Source organism: Microcebus murinus, chromosome 16 (genome assembly GCF_040939455.1).
Source record: "Microcebus murinus isolate Inina chromosome 16, M.murinus_Inina_mat1.0, whole genome shotgun sequence".
Lineage (NCBI taxonomy): Eukaryota > Metazoa > Chordata > Mammalia > Primates > Cheirogaleidae > Microcebus > Microcebus murinus.
This window is the reverse complement of record NC_134119.1, coordinates 69,008,292-69,014,982: the sequence shown is the minus strand read 5'-3', so window position 1 is coordinate 69,014,982 and position 6,691 is coordinate 69,008,292. Positions and strand designations below refer to the sequence as shown.

At 54.7% G+C, this 6,691-nt stretch overlaps 1 long non-coding RNA gene across 1 annotated transcript; it reads left to right on the top strand.

The window, feature by feature from the left end:
• The first annotated feature begins 2,379 nt into the window (after positions 1 to 2,379).
• On the top strand, positions 2,380 to 3,555 carry LOC109729959 (uncharacterized). Its single transcript, XR_012912483.1, has 2 exons — positions 2,380 to 2,451; positions 3,353 to 3,555. It is a non-coding gene; the product is annotated as an uncharacterized LOC109729959 (long non-coding RNA).
• The last annotated feature ends 3,136 nt before the right edge of the window (positions 3,556 to 6,691 follow it).

The window sequence follows — 6,691 nt, the reverse complement described above, 5'->3', positions numbered from 1 at the left end:
CACAGTCCCAATCTAAACACCCCAAATCATGGCCCCAACTCCCCAACCCAGATGCGCTTCTTGACCTCTCAGACCTGGTTCCCTAAAGCTGCATCTTTTCCTGAACCCCAAAAGCTCAACCCAGGCACAACTGTTTGCCCAGCCTGAGAGCCCTTTAACCCATACCTTTTCTCTCCCAGCATTGGATCCTCTCCTTTGGGGCCTTTATCCTTCCTTTCTGGAGTCCCTTTCTACACTCCTAACCCACCACCTCCCATCATCCCCAGCCCAAGAACCCAAGTCACCCCAAATGACCTGATGTGTGCTCCAGACACTGTTTTGTGTCTCCTGCCCAGATCCCTGGGGTTTGCTCTGTGCTCAGAGCACAAACTCTCCCCACCCAGGACCAACTAACAACCCAGGAATAGTTCCAGAGTTCTGGAACCTTCTCAGCACCCCTTGCCATGTCCCCAGGCCCCCAGCCTTGTTCCTTTGCCCCCACACCCTTCCAAGGGCACAGCTCCCTCCCAGCCCAGTCCCCCTGCCCCTTCTGCCAACTCCACCCTCCCTAACCCAGTGCCCCTCTGCAGGTGCTACAGCGGCCATCGAGTCTCGGCTGGTGGGAGTCGGGGAGTGTGTGCTCTATTCCCAACCCTATCAGGTGGCTGTGTACCATCACAAAACCTTCCTGTGTGGTGGTGTCCTGGTGGACACCCAGTGGGTGCTCACAGCCGCCCACTGCAAGAGAGAGTGAGTCGGGGCCTGGGGTCTGGGGAGGAGGGCACCTGTACTCCCTCAAGATTGATCAGCCAGTGCCATTGCTCTTGGATAACCTGAGTGCGAGGCTAGGGGACTGAGGGACAGAGGGAAGGTTCTGGTCCAGGGACATGGAGAGGCAGAGGTGGGGCTGGACCACCCTCCCATGGCTACCTGGGTGTCTCTCTGGGTCTCTGTGTCTGGCCTTTTCTGGCTCTGGTTGTGTGTCTGACCATGACTGTGTTTTGGTCTCTATCTCCTGCTCTGCCTCCATGTGTCTGCATCTCCCCTGTCCCTGACCCTCTCTGGGTCACTTTGTGGTCATCTCTGTCACCATGGGTCTCACCCTCCATCTCTCTGTCCATCTCTCTCCCTGGGTCTCTGTCCCACGCCCTCCGCCATCACTACTGAACACACCCACGATGGGCCTAAGGGGACGTCAGAGAGAAGGAAGGGCTTTAGCCCCAACCTGTGTGCATGAGGGGGCACCTCTCACTCTGCCCAGCCCCCCTCAGGACATCAGTCCACTCTGGGGAGACACAGGGAAGGGTTGGTTTCAGCTGGAACTGGGTGGGACATCTGAGGAAAGGAGGGATGGAGAGGGGGAAGGTGCTGACAGGGAAAGGGGGACCCGACCTTGGGCGCTGGGCCAGATCCTCTAGGGAGCCAGCACAGCCTCAGCTACAGCTGAGCTGCTCTCAGGCCTCTCCTCCCCTGCCAAGGCCCCCCTTTTTCTCTTTCATACCCCAGACCTCTGGCTTCCTCTCTGCCTCTGGCCCTCACTCTCCCTCTGACTTCCTGCCTTGGATCTCATTGGCTGTTCCTCACTCCTTCCCTGTCCTGCTCTCTTCTTCCTCTTCCCTGTGTGTTTCTCCATGCCTCTGCCTTGTCTCTTTCTCAGGTTCTTTTTTGCTCCTTCTGTTATTTCTCACTGTTCCCCGTCTGCTTTTCTCATTCCCTCTGTCCTCTATAAATTTTCACTGTTTGTGTCTCTGCATCTGCCTTTTTCACTCACATTTCTTTCTTTTCTCACTCATTGTCTGTCTTTCTCCTCTGTTACCACCACCCCACAGTTCTTCTGTTTCTCTTTCGAGACCCTACCCCTACTCTCCTGATCCAAGACCCTTTCCCCGTCCCCTCTGCTCATCCCTCCATCCCCCTCTTTCCCCAGCAAATACCAGGTCTGGGTGGGTCAACAAGGCTTGCCTGAAGAAGAATACACACCCCAGTTTGTCCATGTCAGTAAGAGCTTCCCACACCCACAATTCAACCTGAGCCTCTTGAAGAACTTCACCCGCCAGGAAGACGAGGACTACAGCCACGACATCATGCTGCTCCGCCTGACAGAGCCCGTTGAGATCTCCGACGCTGTGCAAGTTGTGACACTGCCTTACAAGGAAGAACCCGAACTCGAAGTGCCGAGCATGTGTTTTGTCTCTGGCTGGGGCAGCATCAAACCAAAGAACCTGAGTATGCCTGGGTGGATGGTAGAGACTGGAGGGGGCACAGGGACTCCTGGGTCCAGGGAGAAGGGTCCAGGTGGGGTCTGGCCTCAGCCCCTTTTCTCCCTATTTTGTAGTTGCATACCCAAAGGAACTCCAGTGTGTGGCCATTGAAACCATGCCAAATGATATGTGTGACAAAGCCCACCCCCAGAAGGTGACAGAGTTCATGCTGTGTGCTGGGCACTTGGATGGTGAAAGAGACATCTGCTTGGTAAGCCAGCCCTTCCCCTCAGGGTCTTGAAGGCCTGGGGGAGGGGACTTAACTTCTGAACTGGGTCCTGAGAGCTAACCAGGCATCTGCCACCCACCCTAGGGTCCCCAGTGCCTCCATTCCTCCCAACCCCCTCCCCTTTCCACCCCCACCACCCAGTTCCCACGTGCAGCTCATCCCCTTGCATTGTAGTTCACCGGTTCCTGCATTCAACACACATTTACCATCTAGTCACAGAAAACTTCCTGGAGAGGGGGACCCTGCGATGAGCCCTGCTGGGGGCTGGGGAGGGGCAGCAAGGAGGTCCTACAAATGATCCTGCTCTGCTCCTCAAGCCACTGACCTGTCTGCCAAGACCGCCCTCCTGAACCCTGCCCTGCACAAGAGCTGGACCTGAAGTTCTTTCCTAATTGGCCAGGACCCAAGCCACTTTCCCCTTCTTTTGACACAGAGTCTTGCTCTGTTGCCTGGGCTAGCATGCAGTGGTGTCAGCCTGGCTCACAGTAACCTCAAACTCCTGGGAGCAAGCAATCCTCCTGCCTCAGCCTCCCAAGTAGCTGGGATTACAGGCAGAGGCCACCACACCTGCCTCATTTTTTCCATTTTTAGTGCCCAGCCAATTTCTTTCTATTATTAGTAGAGACAGGGTCTCAATCTTCCTGAGGCTGGTCTCAAACTCCTGACCTCAAGAGATACTCCCGCCTCAGCCTCCCAGAGTGTTAGGATTACAGGCGAGAGCCACTGCGCCAAGCCCACTGTCCCCTTTCTATTGGAATCCCTGCTTACCTTCTACTGGGAATCGGTCCTGGAGGCCCTAAGTCTTGAGAGCTGGGGCTTCCCAGGCAGAACCCGGGCTCTGCTGTCTCTCCTCACACTCTCTCTCCTCCCCTTGGGCTCCTAGGGTGACTCGGGGGGCCCGATCATCTGCAATGGTATGCTCCAAGGTCTCGTATTAAGGGAACAAGTCCCGTGTGTCAACTCCAAGATGCCTTCACTCTACCTGAAACTGCACAGGTACATTGGGTGGATCAGGAACACCATAGAAAGCAACTTGTGAATGCCCAGCCAGTCGCCTACCATAAGTAAAATCAGATGTGCATCAAATGCGCCTCAAGTTCTGCCATAATCTCGCCTTCCAGACTCCAGACTCCTAAACACTTGGGACCCACTTGGCTGAGGTTAGAGCTGCCTCAGCTGTACCAACCTTGTGCCCAGACGCCTGAAGACATGAGCAAGTAGGACAAAGGAAGGGGCCCTAACAGATCTACATAAACATCCAAGAAAAGGCTGAGATCCCAAAAGGCAAGTCAGGGATACCAGACCCCTTTGCTCACACTGGGCCTGACCCTGCCTTGTGGGGGAGATGGGGGCAGTGGAAGATGGGATATGGAGATATTGGATAGCCCCACTCTTTATTGTGATGAGGAAGCCAGGACAGGGGCCAAGGGATGTTATCGCAAGCCACGCCTTCAGGGTCCTGTCTACACCAAATGCTGAGGGTGCCATGTCTACCTGGGAGCAAGAGTGGATGTGGGGCGGGGCTGGAAGTCTGGGAAGAGGGGTTCTGATGGAGACAACCCTGGCTGAAAGGACAGACAGTGGGTTCAGGGCATGGCCTGTGAGGGCTCGGCACCCTGGGGTGGGGCCACACAAAGCAGCCATACCGCAGGGCTCAGCTGAACGCTCAGAGGGACAGATCGGGAGAGGGGTATAGGACTTCCGGAATGGGGCACTGTGAGGCCCCAGTGGACAGACACAGAACCACAAAGGGTGGGCCCTACAGCCATGGTTGGGGTTTGTCACCTGTCCTTGGAGGACATGGCCTGGTCTCAGGGAGTGGGGTCTCAAGGAGGTGTAATCTCGGGGGTGTGGCCACACTGAAGGGGCTGGGCCCAGCATCTGGCCACGGTACCGGTCAGTGTCCTGAGAAGCTCAGGTGCTATTCCTGGCAGAGACTTGGGGGCTCTCCTGGATGCTGTGGGAATTGGGCAGGTGCAGGATGTGCTCAGAGTTGATGTCTGAGTTCCGGTGATTGGATGCGCACCTCTGGACAAAATGATGTATGGCCCACCGGCGCTGGCTCATCCGCCGCCGCTCCACAAAGGTTATCCTCCTGCTCCACATGCCCACTTGGTTTAAGTAGCACAGGGCTCCTGGGGGAGAGAGCTAGCTGGGTCTTTGGACTCCAGCCCCACTCTAGGCCCCGCCCCATCGCCCATTCCTCCAGGCTTCCCCTCCAGGTCCGCCCACATCCAGCCCAAGGTCCCGCCTCTCCTTCTCCCCCTCCCGACATCCGCCCCTGACCTGCTGAGGTCCCGCCCCTTCCTGCCGACGCCTCGCCCTCACCGGCCCACAGCATCAGGGCACTGGCACACCAGCACAGGTAGAAGGCCACCTGGTAGGATATTCGTGGTCTGGGATGCACCGTCTCACAGTTGACTGCAAAGAGCGTCAGGCTGAGGAAAAGCAGGAGCCCTGGGTTGGGGCCAGAGACGGACAAGAGGCTGGACAGTGTCTCTGGGACCCCGGCAAGAGAAGAGAGACGGAGACAGACATCTTCTACCCACCATGACAAGCAGAGAGAAACACACACACGTGACACAAAGAAAGATACTTGGAGAAAGTAGGGTGTGGGGGAAGAGAGGGAAACAGCGGGAGAGATACCCTCCCCCCACACACACACACACATACCCCAACTGAGAAAGACAGGGTAGAACTCAGGTAAACACAGAGGATCAGGCAGAGATCCCAAGAGACAGTCCAAGACAGAGACCTAGCAGATAGCAGGGCTAAAGCCTAGATACTGTTCCTCAAAGCCAGAAAGAGACGCTGGGGTTAGGAACACCCCCACCCCACCCGAGCCAACACTTACCAATGCCGATGCTAAGGGAACTGAAGACAAAGTCGACCTTGTACAGGCGGCGGAAGAAGGGGCGGAAGGAGAGACCCATGGCAGGGAGGAGGAGGAGGCACAGCCCCAGGGACAGTAACATGAAGCCTTCACTCATATGGATAAGAACTGGGAGGACGGAGGACAAGTGTCCCAGGATCACTCCCAGACACTCCTCAAGGTCACCCTCCAAAGTCATTCCCACTGACACCCATGAGCAGCCCAACAAACATCCCCAAAGTCTGGCTGCAGACATCCTCAAAACACCGCCATTCACATCACCAAAGTCACCTCCTAGTAACCCCAAAATAACTCTACTCTCACTCACAAAGTCACCTCCAGGTACCCTGAAAGTCAACTCAATGTCATCCTACTCATAACCCAAATCACCCCCATTTACCTCAGTTTCACAGTCCGACACTCTCATAATAAACCCCACATACCCCCAAGGTCACCCCATAGATGACCCTCCCAAGGCATCCACATCCTCAAGGTCATCCCACAGAACCATTTCAATCATTTCTAGAGTTACCCACACAGACACCCCCAAAGCAACCCTATCGTACTCCCAAAAGACATTCCACACCAACTCACATTAACACCCATAGTATCACTCCCAGACAACCCCAATAGCACCCTCAAGTTACCCGACACTTGTCACCCCCAGTCATCTCCAAACACACCCTACATCTGCTACAGTCTCTCCTAGTCATACCCCAAGGTTCCTTAGTGACCCCATTCACATGCTCAGACATCCCAATATCACCCCCGTTCATACCCTACAGCCCCTCAACAAGCAAACACACAGATGTACACACAAGAAAAACTTCCAAATCAAAGACTCTAAAATCAATGAGCCCAAAAGCTCAGTTCCAGTTTACAACTGATATTTAGCCAATTCACATTTCCAATATGACAAGAATGCTTCAGCTCTGAGAATTACATCTCCTCCTTTTAGCCCTTTTTCTACTTAGTCAACTTTGAACAGCACAAAGCTGTTTTAGACAAATGAGCTAAGCTCTCATCTGCTTTGTTTCTGGAAAACTGCGTATCTCTCTAACACCTGACAAGAAAGTGAAAGTTTCATCATATATACAGAACAGCAATAGCACTGTCAGGATTTGGGGAAACCCCAGTCTTGCCCTAAACCTTGGTTCTTTCTGCTCATTGGAGAGTCAAGAAGCAGAGGTCCGGGACAAGGGACTCAGCCAGACATCAAGGCCCTGAATGGAGAATTTCATGTGCCCATACAGCAGCCTTCCGTCTCTCAAGGGATACCCTCCACTCCACTCAGATAATCCTGGTTCAAGGCTTCTCATGACATATCCTGCACTCTGGGCCACAGAGGTA